This window comes from Hipposideros armiger, unplaced genomic scaffold (assembly GCF_001890085.2).
Source record: "Hipposideros armiger isolate ML-2016 unplaced genomic scaffold, ASM189008v1 scaffold_299, whole genome shotgun sequence".
NCBI lineage: Eukaryota > Metazoa > Chordata > Mammalia > Chiroptera > Hipposideridae > Hipposideros > Hipposideros armiger.
The window spans coordinates 421,335-441,319 of record NW_017731649.1 but is presented as its reverse complement, the minus strand read 5'-3'; the positions used below and the strand labels follow the sequence as shown (position 1 = coordinate 441,319).

The 19,985-nt window shown below is 47.6% G+C and overlaps 1 long non-coding RNA gene across 1 annotated transcript in view; it reads left to right on the top strand.

Moving 5' to 3' along the window:
- Positions 1-16,089, top strand: part of LOC109391683 (uncharacterized) — a 39,122-nt gene extending 23,033 nt beyond the window's left edge. Inside the window, exons 2-4 of the long non-coding RNA XR_002125888.1 lie at positions 13,508-14,299; positions 14,446-14,738; positions 15,908-16,089. This is a non-coding gene — a long non-coding RNA (uncharacterized LOC109391683). The remainder of the gene's footprint in view (positions 1-13,507; positions 14,300-14,445; positions 14,739-15,907) is intronic.
- The last annotated feature ends 3,896 nt before the right edge of the window (positions 16,090-19,985 follow it).

Below are 19,985 nucleotides of genomic sequence, written 5' to 3'. Positions count from 1 at the left end.
CTCTCCTATGCCTTTTGAGTGGAGCATTTAATCCATTTACATTAAAAGTAATTGTTGATAGATATGTGGCTATTGCCATTTTTTAATTCATAATTTTGATTTTTTTTTTCTATCTTAAAGAAGTCCCTCTAATATTCCTTGTAATACTGGTTTGGTGATGATGAACTCCTTTAGCTTTTTCTTATCTGGGAAGCTCTTTATCTGTCCTTTGATTTTAAATGATAGTCTTGCTGGGTAGAGTAGTCTTGGCTGTAGGCCCCTGCTTTTCATCATGTTGAATATTTTGTGCCAGTCTCTTCTGGTCTGCAGTTTCTGTGGAGAAATCAGCCAACAGTCTTAAGGGAGCTCTCTTGTGTGTAACTGCTTTTCTCTTGCTGCTTTTTAGGATTTTTCTCTTTGCCTTTAACCTTTGCCATTTTAATTATAATGTGTCTTGATGTGGGCCTGTTTGGGTTCAGCTTGTTTGGGACTCTCTGTGCTTCCTGGGCTTGTATGTCTATTTCCTTGCCAGGTTAGGCAAGTTTTCAGTCATTATTTCTTCAAATAGGTTCTCAGTCCCTTGCCTTCTCTCTTCTCCTTCTGGTGCCCCTATGATGCGAATGTTGTTACATTTGATGTTGTCCCAGAGGTCTCTTAAACTGTTCTCATTTTTTGTTTGTTTGTTTGTTTTTGGATTCTTTTTTCTTTTTGCTGTTCTGATTGGGTGTTTTCTGTTCCCTTGTCTTCCAAATCACTGATTCGATCCTCTGCTTCGTCTAGTCTGCTGGGGATTCCTTCTAGTGCGTTCTTCACATCACTTTTTGTGTTCTTCACTTATGACTTGTTCTTTTCTATGGTTTCTATGTCCTGTTTGATGCTTGCTATCTCTTTGTTGAAGTTCTCTCTGAGTTCCTTGAGCATCCTTAAAACCGTTGTTTTGAACTCTGTCTGTGGTAGGTTGCTTGCCTCTATTTTGTTTAGTTCTTTTTCTGGAGTTTTCTCCTATTCTTTCATTTGGGACACATTTCTATGTTTCCTCACTTTGGCTGCCTTTCTGTGTTTGTTTCTATGTATTAGGTAGCTCTGCCATGTGTCCCAGGCTGGGCCAGGTGACTGTGGGGTTTGGCCATATCCACAGCTTATGGGCTGCTGTGGAGGGGGCTTACCCCACTGAATGGGATTCACCCCAGTGGGCTCTGGTGCCTGTTGAGACCACCCTTTGTGTGTGCCGCTTGTGGGGCTAATTGGGTGGTGCTCTGCTGTGGTCTGAAGCCAACCTCCAAGTATGTTGGTTCTGGGGCCTCTTGGGAGGGGCTCTGGTGCAGGCCCAGGTCAGCCTCTGCCTGTGACCAGCAAGGGGCTACCTGGTAGGAGCTATAAATTGATCCACAGTTGTTTGCTGCCTATGCTGGACCTGGAGGCTCATGGGACAGGCCACTCTGTGAACTGAGGACGGCTGCCACCAGTACCGGGCCTGGGGTAGCTCCGCAAAAAGCCAGGACACCCAGAGGCCTGCTGTCAGCTGCCAGCTCCCCTAAGGTTCAGCCACTGATAAAGCCTCATGCAGTAAGTGAGTTGGGTGAGGCATGTTCTCAGGGAGTCACTAGAGTGGGAAGAGTTGTGTAGACTCTTAATGTAGACTCTGGTTTGGTGCTTGTGCTGAGCCTGGAGAGACTCAGCAAAAGTCTCAGAGCACACCGAGGCCAGTCACTGCCCGCCTGGGGCCTTCTGAACTCTTATAGTTTTCCAAGAAAGAGTGCAATGTGGGATGGGCTGGCTGCTCTGGGAGAAAGTGCCTCCAGCTGTGTGCGAGTTGGGTGGGATGGGGTCCCAGCTGACTCAGCTCACCAGGCCAATCAGATTCAGATTTGGCAGGAGCGGGCAGGCTCAACACAGGAAAGATGGTGCCTGCTGCCGGCTGCATGGGAGAAGGTCTCCTCACAGGGAAATGGTGACTGTCCTCCAGGCCTCCCCGGAGGCCATTCACCTCAGTTGCCTTGTATTGCCTCTGCTGTCCCCCACGTCACTGTCCCTCCGCTGGAGCCCAAAGTGAGTGCCTGCAAGTTAGTGTGTCTGTGCATGGGCCATTTAAGAGGATACCTGGGCTTCCCGCAGCCTTCTGTCCCACCTGGATGGTCAAATTTCCACTGTTTTTCAGTCAGATGTGGTGAGGGCTCCTCTTCCCAGCATCAGTACTCCGGGCTGGGGGCCTGGTGTTGGGGGCTGGGGTCCCTTGCTATTTGGGGGAAACCTCTGCAGATGAAACATTCCTGCTGATTCTCAATGGTAACACTCAGGTGCGGGCTCGTTCTGCGTCTCTGCCTCTGCTACCAGTTTTGTTGTGGCTTCTTCTTTATAGTTTTAGTTATAGGACTTCTGTTTGGCTAGACTTCAGATGGCTTTCCAGGTCGATTGTTCTATAATTTAGTTGTAATTTTAATGTGTTCACAGAAGGACGCAGGCACAGTGTTTATCTACACCACCATCTTGGATATCTCCACAACTAACTGATTTTAGATTCTTGAAATAGAAGTAGAAAGAGAAGAAATTATGAATTAGTTAACTGCCTTTTCCTGTTTAAAAATTTTTTCAACACATAGTTCTTAAGTTAAAAAATAAGTCAGTGCTCATTATCTGAAAGATATGTGAAATTAGTAAAGAAAACACTGGAAATTGAATTTAACTTTCAATTTTCACTTGGAAAATTTTTATCAGTTTTAAAAATGATGAAAAGCATCAGTAAAAGACAAGCCACTTTATGGTCTCCATGTGCTACCAAAATGACTCTGTGCTTGGGTATTAGATAAATTATCTAAGGACAATTTGATTTAAATTGGCAGATCTACCTAATACATAGAAACAAATTTAAATATTTTTCAAAATTATGTTTGTTTAAATGGCTGTGTAGTTTTTTATCAAATGGGGGAAAAACACAATTTCTCCCTTCTGTTCTTGAACACTTGGATTCTACGATTTTATGGTTATTAATAGTACTACAACAAATATCATTATACCCTAAACTTTACACATTTCTGATTTTACCTTAGATTCACAAAACTAGAATAAATGGGTTATAGCATTTGAAATCATTAAGCTTCTTAGTAAATGTTGCAAACACTTCTTCTAGAAAAGTTGTGTCAATTTACATCCCCTCCACCTGTGTTTGAGAGTGTCTGGTTTATCAGACCTTACCAAAAAAAGACCCTTATCAAAACATAATAAAAAAACAAATATAACTTTTCAATGCCAAATTGACTTCTCATTTTTTTATATATATTTTGAATTCTAGAGAAGCTAAATATATTTGATATGTTTGTTATATATTTTTAATGAATTTCAATTAATGCCCTTTCCCCATTTTTTCTCATGGGGGTTATCTTTTACTCATTGATTTTAAAAATAATCAAATACATTAGAAATATCAATTCTCTGTTTTTAATGTACAATGCAAATATTTTCTTCCAATTTCGTATTTGCTTTTAATTTTGTTAATTGAGATTTTGATATCTAGAGATTTTTCATTGTTAGGCATAAAATCTGTTACTAGGTTATTTTTAATGGTTTTATCTTTGCTTTTGTGTGTTAAGAAGATGGCTTTTCTCTATCAAAAGGTCACATAAATACCTACTGACATTTTCTGTTTTATATCTGACTCCTTATAATTCTTATATACAAATATAATATACATATTATCATATGTTATATATCATAATTATATGTTTATGGTTTTATATATATAGTTTAGTTATTATATGTAACATAGAGTTACTATGTAATATATTTATATACTAAAATCTTTTCACAGTTATTAATAAAATGATGTTTTATTCTGAGATGTTCTTTGAGTAATTGAAGTGACTTGAGTAGTGAAACTGAGTGAAATTCAATTTTTGGACAAACACAGTCCAGGACTTGGGTTAACTTCTTTAATGTTAATATGCCTGGTGCAGGCACACTGAAAGTTCAGTGCATGCAAGTACTTTGCAGCTATAATTTTTCTTTTAAAGTTCTTTTTTCGTTGAGTTGTGAGCCAGGCTTTAGCTGGTTGGACGAGCGGGGAAGAGGGGTGGGGTGTAAATGTTGAGTGTTCGCCTACTGGTATTAGATTATTTCCCAGAGGGTCCTTTTGGTTGTTGACTGGGACTCTTCACCGTGAGAAGTAATTATGATAAATCTCTGCACTTACACGTTGACCTTCCACTGAAGGTGCACACCTGTGAGGTTTGGATGCAGGCCCGGGAGTTGGGACAGGTGTCAGTCACACCTCAGAGTGGGTGAAGCCACAGACACAGAGGGTAGCAGCACAGAGATGCTGGTGAAGTGGTTGTTTGAAAAAGAGGCCCCAAATTATCCTTTGTTTCCAAGGAAGACGGGCCATTTTCTTCCTCCGTTTCTTCTGTACCTCACTTGGCTCATGTGCCCTTTGGGTTCCAGGCTACTTTGTGGGGGACACTGCATGGCAGTCTCCTCCATTCATTGTTAATACAGCTACCTGTTGGGGAGCTGGGAGGTATGTGAATTACTTGTCCAAAATTTAAGCTTAATGTTTTTAAACATTCAAAGATGAAACATTAAAAACACTGATTAGAATAATTTGAAAACCTCTCAAGTCAGTGGCTGCTGGAAGGTCCAACTTAAGAGGTCCCAGTCCACGCCGACTTTCTGGGCTGTGGACTGGATTCTAGAAGGAGGGTGAACCCCACGTTACCACACAGACAGCCCGATTTCACAAAATCCTGCTTGGAAATGAAAGGCAAGGAGAGAGTAGTAGAGAGAAACTTATTCATTTAAAGATAATTATGACATCATACAGGAATAGCAAGAGAGTGCTTTGGTAGAATTCCCAACTCAGGACTAATTTGAAAGTAGTCTCCATTTTCATAATGCTTGAGTCATTAAAGAAGCTGAATTTCATTATCAGATTTTGTGTAAACCTCCAGGCATTTTATTGGATTTAACTCTTATTTTCCCACCAACTATTTTAAAATGGTGAGTTGAGTTTTCAGAAACAGAACGCCCCTTTCTGGGCCGGCTGAGTGGTGCATTGGTTAAGAGCTGGCTTGGGATGCCAGAGGGCCCCGGTTCGAATCCCACATATGAGGGCCAGTGACACTGCCCTCTACAGCTAAGATGCTGAACAACAGCTCAACCTGGAGCTGGGCTGCCCTGAGTCACAGGCGACGGCGTAGGCTGCAGCCCCTGCGGCAGTGGGTTGCCATGGGCTACCGTGTGTAGCCAGCAGCCAGCGTGAGTGGCCAGCAGCCGCCATGAGCGGCCATCCAGAAGCCGGTCTGATCTGCCTCGCCCAGGAAGAGCTCAATGATGGTGCCAACTTGGGCCAATGAAGCGACGTCCTCCACAACTAGACTGAAGAACAAAAGGATAGCAACTTGTCTGTTCCCCTTCCCCCAATTCCCCAGCGCTGTTCCCATTCCCCCAATTTCCCAATAAAAATCTTTAAAAAAAAAAAAAGAACACTCCTTTCTGACCCAGGATTAACATGAAAAGATACATTAACATCTGAACTGTTCTCTTCACCATGCTTTCAAAGAAAATGTACAATAGAGATTTAAATGAATTATTTCTTCTAAAGGCGCAAAACTTGCCTGGTGTATAAAAGGGAAACACAGGTGAAATTACTATTTGGCACAGTGGCTTTTATTGGGTTGTCGGAACATTCATGATGTACTACCGTATTTCCCCATGTATAAGACGCACCCTTTTTTGAAAAATTTAGGATCTAAAAACTGGGTGTGTCTAATACAGTGGTTGTAGATTTTTTGTCAGTGATGAGGAGTTGTATGAATTTTATGATGAATAAAACTTGAGTTCAATAACTTTATATGTTTTTTTTCAAATTTCGGGCCCCAAAATTAACGTGCGTCTTATACATGGGAGCGTCTTATACATGGGGAAATATAGTATTTTTTCTATGTTTTTTGTTGCAAAACAACCTTTTTATTTTTTTACTTTTTGTCATGACTTTTCTGACAACCCAGTATTTGATTTGAAACAGAACATTAGGAGGCATCCTTTTGAATTTACAAAATGTGTCCAAAAATGAGAGTTTGGAAAAACTGGCTTCTTTCTCCCCCTCAGGCAAAGATGGCTCCTGGCCTTGGAGCGAATACTGCAGCGGATTAATACATGTTTCACTTCCATCCCAGGGCGTGCTGTGCTTCTCCCAGATGAGAACCGGGGGATTTTGAAAGCAGAGCTCTCCACAGCACTGAATCTGAGAGTCAAAGCACTTCCTTTCTTCCTTCCTTCCTTCCTTCCTTCCTTCCTTCCTTCCTTCCTTCCTTCCTTCCTTCCTTCCTTCCTTCCTTCCTCCTTTCTGGGCACTGGGTTAACCTCTGACGACCCAAGACACAGTTTCCATCTTCAGAGAGTTTACCATTTGGTGGGTAATACTACTCTGTTACTTTCAGGTGCTAGTCTCTGAAAGTAACAGAGAACATCACTCAGTGTGACAGTGTAGGCTGCACCCTGATCCACGTCACAGTGGGAAAACGCTCTTCAGAATGAGTCACGCCTGCATTCATTTAGTGGGATTTCTAGAGTGTGTGGCAGACGCAATTGTCAAAGATGGACACACCTACTGTTTAGCTCATCCCACACAGTCTTCCTGGAACTTAGTGTGAAACTGACATTCCTCTCTAGGGTGGCGGGGAGGGGATGCCGGTGACTCCTCCCTTTCAGTCTCTGTGGGATCTTGTTCTTCTCCTGACCAGTGATTTTGGTGGAAGTGAGGTTATGTGGCTTTGGAGGCTCTGTCATCAAAAGGAGAAAGTGTCCGCCTGGCTCTCTGTGTCAGGACCCTCCCCTGGGAAGCCTGCCTCCATGTCGTGAGGAAGCCCAGGCCACATGGAGAGGCCATGAGGGGGTGTTCTGGCCAACAGTTCAGCTAGGCCCCAGCTGCCACCAGCATCCACTGACAGGGGAGGTCACGACTCCACATGGCAGCGAAAGAGCCTTCAGCTGGTTCCAGCTCCAGGTGTCCAGGAGCAGGGGCAGGGCCCCCGCTATGTCCCCAATGTATTTCTGACCCACAAAGCCAGGAGGGATCATGGTGACACCCATGGTTTTTCAGCCACTGTGTTTGGGGCTAATCTGTCAGGCAGCAACAGACCCCTACAACACAGGTGTTACAAATAGGCTGCCTTGTGGAAGCTTCGGTTTCAGTCGTAGGTAGAAGACACTTGTGAAATAGTGAACGGACAAGTATGTGAATAACTTTAACATGAATAATTCAGAAAGCACTTGCGGTAAGTGTTCAAGGAATGGAGATCAAAGTCAGCTGATCTTTGAGGAAGGAAGTAGTTTCTAGTGTCATTTTGGAATGCCGGGAATTTGCTCCAAGGACAAATGAATCCAGTCAGAGCTTGACTCGGCATGACCGCGCGCTTTCAGGGAACCACAGTCCTTTCAGCCACAGAGAGGGACAAAGGAAGGGAGCGAATATGTACTCACGACAGGTGCTTTACATACTCAGCTCATTTAATTTTCACAACTATCTGATCAGGTGGGCATTTTTACCCCAATTTCACTGATGGAAAAACCTTGATAAAGCTTTGCTATCTTTTACTGGGTTACACAGCCAGTAACAGGACTAGTGTCATAACACACACCTGAGTGGCATGAAAGCTTTTTTGCAGTGTGATAAATCGGATGCCCAGATTATAATGACAAGACAGCAGCTCGAGGGTGGGACGGACTGTGACAGGCTTTGGGAGCTGGATGAGGCCTGGGTGCAGGGCTCCAGACTAATGTGGGTCCCCGGGCATCCCTACCACCCTTCCAGATGTCTGAGAGATCAAAACAATTTTCAAACCGATACAACATGTATATATAAAGCTGAATACAAAACAGTAGATGTACTAAAACTAAAAATGTCGTTAGCCTTTGTCACTGCACTGACATGTCACCGGTGGGCTGGCACAGCTGCTGGTGGCTCTGCTGTCATCAAGGCTCCCACTGCTCGGTGGTCACTGACTTCTCTGCAGTAAGCAGCTGCGGTGACAAAGTTGCCAGTTTCACGTAGGAATGTGAAGCGGTAAAAACTTACTGTGCTGTCTCAACCCCTGAGTGCATACGTGTCTTTTAAATTTCCTGGGTAGTGACATGCAGAGTGTGTGTAAACCCTTCCGCTGAATGCCAAGGTGTCTCGAGGGACAGGTGTCTTGAGGGCTGTTAGATTTGCACGCTGAACTGGCCATGGGACACCATTTTTACTTGAAAGGACAAGGGCTATTCAGACTTGGGTACTTGGTAGACATTTTCCAGAAAACGAATGAAGTGAGGCTGGCTCTTCCAGGGGAATAACGGACAGTGTTTCTTGGCGAGGACAATGTTTGAGGCTTCGTGTGAAAATCTGAATTTTGGGGAACTTGTATTCTTCACCACCACGTGCTTGATAATTTTCTAATACTTAAAGACCTTCGTGATGAGGTCCATAGGAATAATAACAAATGTGACTTTTTAATATTGTATGAAATGTGTCAACATTTGAAAGACCTGAAAAGCTCAGTGAGTCAAACCTTACCCAAGGACCCCTGTGAGGTATTATAAAATCATGGTGTAAGAAAGTCCAGTGGATTTTAATGGTAGAGGGTGTGCAAAGTCACTGATACGCTTGCAGAGTCCACATTGCAACTAGTCTTTAACAAATGAACACTCATCTGGTTTTGGTATATTACCAAAGAAGAATAGCCCTAATTACCTGAAAAAGCTAGTAAATACTTCTCCATTTCTGGGCTCAACCAAAGCAACATACGGCAATAAGCTGAACACAGAAGTGGATACTGGTCCAACTTTCTTTGTTAAGCAAGACAGTGATATTTGCAAATATGTACTTTTTGAACTTTTTTCACCATTTTCTTTTGTTTTGCATAATATGGCTATTTCTCATAAAGGTATATTATTCGTGTTAATATGGAATGGTTCATTATTATTATGTTTGAAGGGACTAATACATATTTTGAAAAATTCTGTTTTAATTTCTAATACAAGAAGTATTGACAGAAACAAGCCACGTCAGCAGTTCTCGGGGGTCCACAGTGATTGTGAGGTGTGTGAATGGGTCCTGGGCCCACACGTGTCAGGGCCTCCGTCCTCGGTAATAGGAAGGTTTGCATGTTCTCGAGGGATGGAGCTAACGGGATGCAGGATTGATGTGGCGAGGTGTGTACGAGGAAGACGTGTGGCCCGGGGCGTTAGGTGGGACACCGGGCACGCTGAGGAGGGACGACGGAGAGGAGGGGCTGCAGGCGAGGCCAGCTTCACAGTCACAGGGGATGAGGCTGGGCGGGCAGCTGTGACGGTGAAGGGAAGAAACAATGCCCGCCTGGAAGTATGAAGCCTGTGTTCACTATGTGTCCACCGGGCTAGGCTGTGACGGCCGGTTGTCTGCTCACACGCCTGTTGGGATGCTGCTGGACAGGTGGCATGATGATGTCCTTCTCATGTAAGCCTGTTGACTTGAAGCCAAGCAGATGACCCTCCATGATGTGCTGGGCCTCATCCCATCCGCTGAAGGCCTTGAGAGCAAAGACTGAGGTTGCCTGAGGAAGATTCTGCCCCCAGACGGCCTTCATATTCAAGACTGCACCGTCGGCTCTTCCCGGAGTCCCCAGCTGCCAGCCTGTCCTGTGCAGTTCAGACTTGCCAGCCCTCAGGTCACACGAGCCAATTCCTTGCAATCTCTCTCTGTATACGTATATCCTATTGATTCTGCTTCTCTGGGGAATCCTAACTCATACAAAACCGAATCTCAAAAATAAAAGTTTGGATTCATTCGTATAATTAGGAAAGAGACGGGAGGCCTCCCCGCCCCGAGAAACTCTCCCTTCTGTGGTGGGTTTGCCAGGTCTGGTTGGTCAGCTGGTGCTTGGGCTCCGCGGCTCAGCTATCTTGACAAACGTCCATTTATGCATCCACCAAGCATTGGATGAGTGTCCACTACGTGAAGGGGCAGTTGTTTGCTAGAATGATTCACAGAACGTCTAGATACATTTGGTCAAATAGCCGAGGACGAGGGCTTCGTCCTCGTGAGTCTGTTGTGTGTGGAAGGAGGGAGAGGCCAGGGCGTGATGCAACCTGGTGACATTTGGGCCTCCCACGCCCTTTGCGTGTGAGGGTGAGACCCCTGGCCTCTAAGTGCAGGTGCAGTGCGGCCTGATTCAATGCTGGGTGCTCACGTGAGCTCACCTGGCTCGGTGGAGACTTTCCTCGGTGAGCATGAACTCGAAAGGGGAGACCTGCTTGCTTCTGGGCCGTGCAGACTCGGCCGAGGCACCGGCCTCTGGCTGTTGTAGACTCACCCACGAGTGAGGGCTCCTGGGAGCAGGAAGAGGTGATGCACAAGCTTACCAGGAGACGGATGTGAGGAAGTGATGGATGGCGTGAGGGCGGGCAGCCCCATCAGGCCCTGCTAATTCCCACACTCGCAGCTGAGCTCTCTAAGCACGTAGAGGCCATTCATTTTATTGCAGAAAACAAACAGGGAGGCGTATTCTGAAAGCGTCACTGCACCCTTTAATTTGCAGCTCTGACTGGCCATGTGTGACGTAGAGAGGGTGACTGCAGGAACGAACCCGCAGACCCCTGGCCAGCTCCGCATCCCTGACCGAAGCGAGCACCCTTGGGCGAAAACGGACGCTTGCCCTTACGCTGGAAGGGCTCGGGCCACGTCGTTGCGGGCCTGGGGAGCTCAGCACAGGCCTCCTTCCTCTGTGTTTTGATCTCCCATCTGGTTCTGCCTTTCATTTTGTAATTTAGGGGCCTATCTGGTCCAATTTATTGGTTACACATTACCTGGCTTTGAAGTTGCGTCTTTATTGTTAGTAAATGGAGCAGGAAAGCGCACACTTCTTTCGTGGCTGGAGGGGTTTGCACTGGTGTATTTCTGTCAAGGTTGACTTTCCGGCACAGACACAGGAAAAGGGCCGGGCTGCTCCACGGCCACGACAACCAGAGGCAGGAGTCCTGGCTACTGGCTCCGGAGTCCCTGAGGTCCGCCCTGGACTGGGCCTGGGCGAGGTGCACGGGGGTGTGTGGGAAAGGCCCTCGCCCAGCCTCGGGGGTCCGGAGGGCTTCCTCAGAGGAGTGGGGTGGCCTGGGGTGGCCTGGGAATCAGGCAGGTGTGGAGCCCCATCCTGAGTTCACTGGGAAGGACAGCAGACCCCGGGGAGGCCCCGGGGCTGAGGTAGGAGGTCCGTGCAGAAGGAGGCTGACCTTGGTGACTAAAATTGTGACCTTTCGATTGCATCTGATGAATCAGCACGTTCTGTCAGACAGCTCCTTCCGCAGTTTGCCCAAAGCTGACGGACCCACAGCTCTTGTTGAAATGCTTGCTGCCGGCCCAGTTCTGCTCCCCTCGTCCGCGGGGAACGCAGGGGCTGAGTCAGAAAACGCCTGACTGTTCATTTCCTTCTACTTATTTGATTTACTAGCAGCTCTTTTAAGTCAAGCCCCACCTCGTTATCTCGGAGACTTCCTGCACGTCAGGGGCCTTAATGACGGGCCCAGGGACTGGAAGGAAGGGGGCTGTGCGAGCCGGGGTGAAGACTCAGGCAGGCCCGCCTAGAGTCCTGCCAGCCTTGCCTTAGCTCCCTGGTCCTGGGCAAACTGCTCCCCAATCTGTAAAGTTGGCACCATTCTCCCCTGGCTTGTGGTATGGCTGTGACAACTGGGTGACGTGATGGGCAGACACGGTGCTTGTCACAGAGAATGGCAGCCTTTGCTGTGGGGAGGCCTGGGCGTGGTGTGCTTGAAGTTAGGGTCGTGGCCTGAGTCGAGGCCTGGAGGGGACAGGGAGGATCTGAGGAGCCAGGAGGAGTCAGGCGTCACCTGTGTGCTGGGACAAGATTGTGCAGAAAGTCTCCAGAACCAGACAGACCAGTTGGTGACTTGATGTGGCCAGCAATTAGCAACCTCTCCATTTCTGAGTATTGGTGAGACTGGACCAAGGGCGTGTGGGTGCTGAGTGTGGCCGTGGCTGTGGGAGGGAGAAGAAACTGAAGCCCATGGGAGGGGCTGGGGGGGGGTCAGTGTTGTACCGGGGCCTGCACAGCTGGGGACAGCGAGGGAGCAGAGGATGAGCTAGAAGAGAAGGTTCAGCAGGGTGTCCAGACTACAGAGTCCCTCCGATTTGGGGCTGTCAGTGGGCTGCAATCATGGCACTGGGGATGGTGACAGAGAGCTGAGTGGGAGTGGTTCCTAAAGTGAGAAGCCAGTGACTCTGTGCAGCTGAGCACAGCTTGGGGACCCGAGGGAGGCAGGCTCACCGGTCAGTGTTGATGGTGAAAGGGGCCTGTCTGCTGCCCACGGCAGCACTGTAAACGTAAGTCAGGCCTGCGGGAGCTCAGGGAGCAGAGATGGGAGACCGTTTGGAAGTCCTGCATGTTGTGAGCACTGCCTCCTATGCAGAAGCAGCTGGCCTGAGGCCAGGGAGTTTAGTGTTTCTAATAGAATTGGGGACAGTCACATGACCCTTGCACGGCCAAGCTGATGCATGACGCTTCTCACCACTTGGGACAAATATTATCCCCCACTCTCCCCACCACGGTGTGTGCTCCTTTGTGCTGCTGATGGAGGAGGAAGGCTCCTTCGCACCAACCAGCAGGACTACTCTGCTCCTTTCCTGGCCTGTGGCTCCAGGTTTCATGGATTAGCATGTGGCGTGAAGCCGCGGGTGAGAGCTCACCTTGGCACAGAAGGACTTAGGTGGCCCTGTGGGCAGCCGTCGCGGAGGCAGGTCAGAAGCCCAACTGGCGATGCAGGTGTTTGTCTGTCTGTGATTGTTTGGCTAACGTTTCTGACTGGAAGCCGACTTCTCCCACATCCGAAAGTAAAATGGCGGTTATAGGTGGTGGGCAGGGCAGGGCAGGGTCCCTTTCACAGCTGGTGGCGTAGTTCACTCGCGTTTACTCTGGGGTAGATTCTTTACATTTTTGACCCGCAGCTACGTTGTGCCCGCTTCCATGTCCCCAGGAGTGCCCTCCCTTCCCCTGGGCCCCCAACACCAGTGCCTCCAACTGCCCTTTGCTCCCCAGCTTTGGGGGTGGCAGTAGTGCCCAAACTTGACATCTCCTTCCCTCCCTCCTCCTCCTGGGGCCAGAGTTCGCAGCAGTCAGAACTGGGAGGACCCCAGAGCCTGGGCATGTGCTCGGCTAGAGATCTGGGGCGGTTCATGGCTGTGGGCTGAGGTGGTGGCCACCTACAGGGGAGCAGACAGTGCCCCCAGGACCATGGTCCACACGGCCTGCAGACGCGGCGGGTGGCTGATACTTTCCTGGAAGCGCCCCGGGGAGTGCAGGTCTGACGTGGACCCTGGAGCCCCAGTCTCCAAGCCTGAGACATTCCCTGCGGCTGATAAACCCCTACTCCCCTCTTGCCTTCAATGAGTTCCGCTGCTAGAGCAACTCTTCCATTTCTGTAAAGAATCCCTCCCACTTTAGAAAAATCTCTGTATTTCTCAAAAAAGACTTTCCAATGTAAACAAAACTATCTCATTCTCTATTCACAGGCCAAGCTGGGAACTGAGTACTTGGGGGAAGAAATCGGATGGCTTAGATACCAGGCCTCTAAATATTTAGACAGTCGGGAGGGCCAGCAGCAAATTCCAAGTCCGTGTGATAATTGCACTGCTCATCAGTCCTACGGCGAGATCAGTCAGCAAAGTATAAAATCAACCAGCGGCGACTTCACGATTTATTCTTCGGTGTGCCTCCTTTGGTTTGGATGGTGGGAAATTGTCCATGTGGAGGCCACAGAAGAAAGAGAAATAGAACATTTATGAAAAAACACGCTTAAATTGGATGATCAGAGCTTCGGTTGGAAGAAAACGGACTGAGTTCAGGCCTTTAGAGGACAAATCGAAGGAGTAAAATAACCAAGTTTGCAGCTGACCCTAAAGCGCCGATAGGAAATACCGGGGAGGATGAAGTTCGATAAGAGCGCTCACATCTGGACAGATGGAAACAAAACGCCCCGGAGCGTGGCTGGGAACTGTCGTCTGGGAGGAAGCCCAGGTGGTATCCAGAGCGCTGGCTTAAGCTCAGGGCTGCACGAACCGGGCACTGTGTGGACATTTTCCCATTTAACCCCCAGAACACCCAAAGGAGGAGACTGGGCACAGGCAAGAGAAGCTTTGTTGGTCCGTTACCTAAAAATGCCGATCAGAGATGTGAGGGTGGCTCAAACCTCCCCACCTCAGGGGAGCTGACGGCACAGCCTCCTATGGGACCACGTATGCAGTCTGGTCCCGGCCCGGGGTGGCACAGCGGGCACACACCCCAATAACGACAGGATGCTTGGGGTACGCAGGCTGTGTCCTAGAATTTGGGGGTGGGGTGGGGACAAATGATCATAGCCCACTCCTCGCTCCTCTCGCAAGATGAAAAAGCTGCCTGTGTGCTGAAAGGGTAGCCCTTGACGACAGTAATCGAATTCCTTTCCATTCAGGTCAGCGTTCCTGGAGTCAGGCTGATCCCAGCGGTGTCCAGACATGGCCGTGCAGGTATGCGCCACCAGGAGGAAGCTCTGGAGACAAGACTGAATACTCCACAGTGGTGGTAAATGGCACACTAGCCGCTGAGATGGTGGTGATAGTCCACAGCACTGCAAATCCCAACGCACTCTCGTGAGGTCCGGTTCGCTGTTCCAGGCCCTCACGTCTCCTACGCTTAACTGGGCCACCTCCTCTCGGTTTTCTGAGAAACTTTCAGTTTTACTGCTGTGGTGCATTGATTTCTTATGTAAGTAGTAACTGCAGAGTTTATAATAAAATGTTATAAACAGACACCACTCTGGATAAGGGTGCTACTTCTCCCTTTAAATTGCATAAGCATGGGTTTTCTGAATCTTCAGGGAAAAAGGAAGAAATAATGTTAATAGGTCTGCTCCTCGAAGCCCCTCCTGGTAGTGTGTGAATGCCAGACTAGCTTGGACCAGGATCTGATACTATGCAAGAATGCATACAACAGCTGTATTCTTTTAATTAACAACACTTTGATTGTTTCAACAAAGGTATAAGTGGCTTACTGATATCACTATAAATGCCAAATGCAAGTGAGTGTGGCCCCGTCTGCAACGTTAAAACGGAAAATGGTAATCATCTGCATTTTTCAGCACAAGGAAACTGTGTCCTATTCAAGGCTCATGATTTACATGAAAACATTTGCAATAATTAATGAGACAAATTTTTATAGGCTATCATACTTCAGCCTTCATATAACAAACATTTAAATAGTAAAAGCTTACAAACATTTTTAGTAAAATGTTGATAAAGCCAGTGAAAGGCATTTGGAAAGTACTGTCATGCCACCTACTCAGGAGAGTAATCGCATTTCAGACATGACATAGTCACTAGAACTTCAAAAACGGGTAACAGTGATGTGACTGGATCCTTGTAATCTAGAGTTTTGAAGCTGCTAATTGGAAATACTCATCTATTGAGATATGAAAACAACGTTTTGCAAAACTTACAAACCAAGGCAGCAAGAGTTCAGTCGTTCTTGGTTATCATGCTTCATCTCTTATGTAACAGTATTGTAATGAATTATTTGAAGTGCAAAATACAGGACTTTGAAGTTAGTTTAAAGGTTTGGTTGATTTTGTGAGTCAGAAGCCGTTCATGTTGCTACATATTAATCATGAGTGTTAGTGTTGAGAAAAATGCTTTCAATGGGAAATCTTCCTATGGAAAACACATCAGGTGTATGTAAACAGTATCCATGTCATTACAGTTACACTGCAATTGTAGTGTAATTGTAATCAATTAAAGGGAGAAACTGTGTTGGTCCTGCCGAATTTTTATAAAAATTTCCAGATGTTTTAATTTAGATCACCTAACATGACCGTATTCAATTATACCTGGGTGATGCAACAAATACGTAAATTGACCACCTTGTATCTTTTCCCGAAGGTTTGGATTTGTTTCACATGTCAAGGAAACAGAGAGAATGAAATACTCTGAGGAGCTAGACAAAGCAGCAGTGAGAACTGGAAGAATATTTGGACGTCAATGCGGGGCCTGTACGTCGAGAGCTGTCAGAGAATTTTTGAAAAACATATGCAGATTTGCAGCCTGTCTAATAAAAACTGTGTAACCGGAGTGGATAAACATTTGAAGACTGGCTTTACTAAGCACTGCTCTCTCGGAGGGGCCAGTGCTTCCATTAGCATTATAAGAAAGCCGTGTCAGTTATTAGAGCGAGATGAAGGGTGTCTTTGCGTGTGTATCCTTGTGGGGGGCACCTACCTGACCCTTCTACTTGGAATTTTAAAGCAACCCCCTGCCCCCAGAACTCCTGTTACAGTCCCTGCTCTAGTTAGCACTTGCCACCGTAAACACATCGTTTTTGTTATGTTTACTATTTACTTTCTTTCCTCTGCACTGCAAGCCCCTTCAAGGCAGAGGTTTTTGTTATGGTTGTTGTCGATTTTGATCGCTGATCTATCTCACATGCCTGGAATGGACAAGTCATCCTGAGTGAACGAATGTGTAAAACAAATAAGTGAAACTGAAGGAAAAGCAGAAGGTGGTATTCAAGGGAAGAAATAAGATATGAAATTTGAAAAGAAACAAAGTAGCTATTCCAAGAAGAAAGACTAGCAGCTTGTCTGATAGATTATCTGAAAATGCACTAGTGGTTTAATGAAAAACGTGAAGAAATGAAGTGGTAACTTTTAAAAATTCTTAGAATTCTGAGTGTAGGTCAAATGACATATGTGGAGTTCTGTGATAAAGGAAACCCAGCAGCCAATTAAATATGACAACCCATTAACCATTTTCCATGATTGGCCATAATGGTAGAGCTATCAGACATGTAAAATCGTCAGACAGCATTGTTAGGGCTGGAATGTTTAATGTAATAGAAGTTAGTGTAGTGAATGCTGACAAGTTCCTGTACCGTGAACAATGGCGCTGATATTGTATGAACTTCTCTACTGAGACTAAAGTTACCTCATGACCATGTAATGAATAAGCGAGTTGTTAGAAGGATTTTGGAGTTCCCCCTGTCAAATCACAGCTCAGTCAGGGGGAACAGCTGTGTCAAGCAAAAGCTATGCCAACAATTTTTAGACGTCAGTCGATGATTTGGAAATTATTAGAATAATTGGGTAAACAATGTGTGCTACAATTCCTACATCTTGGTAAATACACATTTGTGTGATAATTCTGTAGCTTAGAGAACAAAGGGGAATGCATTTTATCATTTTGAAGTATATATTGATTTGTGAATTAATTTGTTTTACTGCTCAGTGAACTATTTTGACTCTTCCCCGCTGCACTAAGTGGCCACGCTGACTGGGACCATGTCATGATCCCAGTTTTTGAAATGGTTTGCCACAATCTCTAGGGCAGGTCTCTACCCTCTGAAGACGCTCTCATGCATGAGATACATGCCACTGAGGGGTGCCAGCTCAGTCCCACAGCAGTTCCAGAATTATGAGTCATTTTGGTCTGAAGTACATTCAAGGCCTTGGGGTCAAGGTGATGTGTGTGCTTTTAGGTAGTCAAGATAACAGGCTTTAGAGAAGAGCAAAGGCTTGTCCTGAGGAACGGAACTGGGGGCTGGGGGCTGGGGTTGCTTGGGCGATAGCGTGGAGAAGGATTCGTGGGTCAGTGGGGTTTCTGTCTGAAGGTGTGATGTGAGACAACGTTGGGTCGTCAGAGAGGGACAAGTGCTTGGAAGGCTCTGAAAGCAAGCTCGGGGAGTATTCTCTGAGGGAGTTTGGGGGTGATGCGTCAAAGAGGAACTGGGAAGGAGGGGGGAAATGAGGAAACAAGGCTGTCCCTGTAGGAACGGGGGCAGAGCCCCACTGAGGAGGGGAGGCTGCAGACGGCACACAACAGAGGTTGAGTCAGGAGAAAGGAGGAGATAGTGTCAAAGCTGGCACCACCCGTGGGGCGGGAGGACCCGGTTTCGTTTACACATGTGCCTGGGCGATGTCACAATGTGCAAGGGCATAAGTCATGCAGGCACTTGGGATGCGTCAGACACGGAGACACGTATGTGATTCAGTCACCTAGAGGTGAGAGGTGACACTGAGGAGAACAAAACGTAGCGAGAACTCCACCAGGAACAGCCACAAGAAAACACAAAATTCTTCAGGCCGAAGTCCAGAAGACCTTGGAGGGTATGTGTCAGGAGAAGAGGCACTCACCAGGTCCCCCCACAAGCCCCTCTGCCCTTGATGGCAGGTGTGAGGAGGTAAGAGATGTGTGGACAGTAGGCCTTCTCGGTTGTCCCACCGCGGGGGACATTCCAACCTCCAGGATTGCTCTAATGTCTGGGATGATAAGCTGCTATCCTCACCCTCGCACACCTGTCTTCTCTGTGTGACCACCTGCTGTTTGGGAAAGGCACAGGAGCTGTGCGTCCTCCCATAGCAGGACGGAAAGTCCCCAGCTCTGGGTGTCAGCGTCTTCGTCCACTCTAGGACCTCCTTTGGCCGACTCCACGGCCCACTGGAAAATGCTGCCCTGGGCAGAACTGTTGGAGTCTTCGTTTGGTTTCTGACTTGTTTTCCCTGGGCGGGGAGGGGAACTGGGCAACCGGAAGTGGGGCTCAGGGCCCCTTCCTATGGGCACCCCTTTTGTCCCTCGCAGGTCCGTCCTTTTCAGCAGGGTTGTGTGGAAGGCCTGCATGGACGTTTCGGGGACAGACTTGCTTCTGTACCTGGCTGCTTGCACCTTCAGTCCATTTTGGGCTGGCCTTGTGGGTGGTACTCGTGACAAAGCCTGCTTCCTTCTCTCCCTCCCCCTTTGTCACCAGGCATTTCACAGGAGGCTTGCTGAGGGGTGACGTGAACCTGAGTGTGGGCTTTGGTGTGGTCTCAGGTGACACGCACTGAGCCTGTTGCATTGAGTGGAGGATAATTAGTCTTGCACACTCGGGGCCACGCCCTACAGGGCACCCAGATGTGTTTCTGCTTCATGTGTTAAAAATGAGCCGGGTTCTGGGTTTCTCTGGTCTACATTTGGTCATGCAGCTAAAACTTGGCCCCACACAAAACTGGAAAATCCCTAGCGTACTATTCTGATGATCACAGCAGGGCTGAGGATCGAGGGCTGTTATCACTTCAAAAATCAGCCTGAACAATAGAAACAATAGCAACAAAATGCCCCTTAGGGCTGTTTCAAATCCATCCAAGGGCTAATCATAAAGTCATAACTTAACCTGGGGAAGAAAAGAAAGGTCTGGAAAAACAAAAGGCGCATTTAGATCACTTTAATAAACTCGAGATGAAGTCACCAGCCACTGATGGGGGCTCACGATGCAGGACTCTGCGCAGAGAAGGTCAGCACGAAGCCAGCGTCTGTCCTGGGCTTGTATGTGCTTGGGCTGGGGTGCGTTCTCCCCACGATTATTCCATGTGACCCTCCCACTGCCCTGCATGGTGTGTGGGATGTTTGAGGGGCCTTTAAAGACACAGTCCTCAGTGACCACTTTGGAGAGCAGTCGGGGAGCTCTAAGTGCTCAGATAGGCAGAGGAAGGGGCACTCTGTGGTCCTTTTGTTATCAGTGACGCTGACCTGCCACTTGACTGGACCAAGGATGTGTGCCCAGATCAAAAGCGTGGCCTGATCACGAGGGTGGCCACCTTCCCCAAGGTGACCTGCTGTCAAACTAAGGTGGCTGCGGACAAAGCAACTTAGCGAGCTCTGTTCTGGGAAGGTGAAAGGCTGGCCCACCCAATGTCCACGCCCCACGTGGGCTGGCCTCTTCGCTGGCCTGAGGCACAGCCCAGCCTCAGGAGGGAGACGCGACAGGCGGGAGAGTCCTGAGCCTCCTTCAGTGCCCACGTCCCCTTGTGGTGCCCTCCAGTGTCAAAGGGTCTCTGGGCACATCACACCCCTGCTGCCTGTGGTCCAGAGATGCAAGGTCATAGAAATGCCATTGCAAGAACGTTGGGCAGCCAGTCGGCAAGCTCTGATAACAGTAAGCAAAGGAGCGCCTCTCGGCCCAGGTGCCACTTCCATCTAAATGGCACGA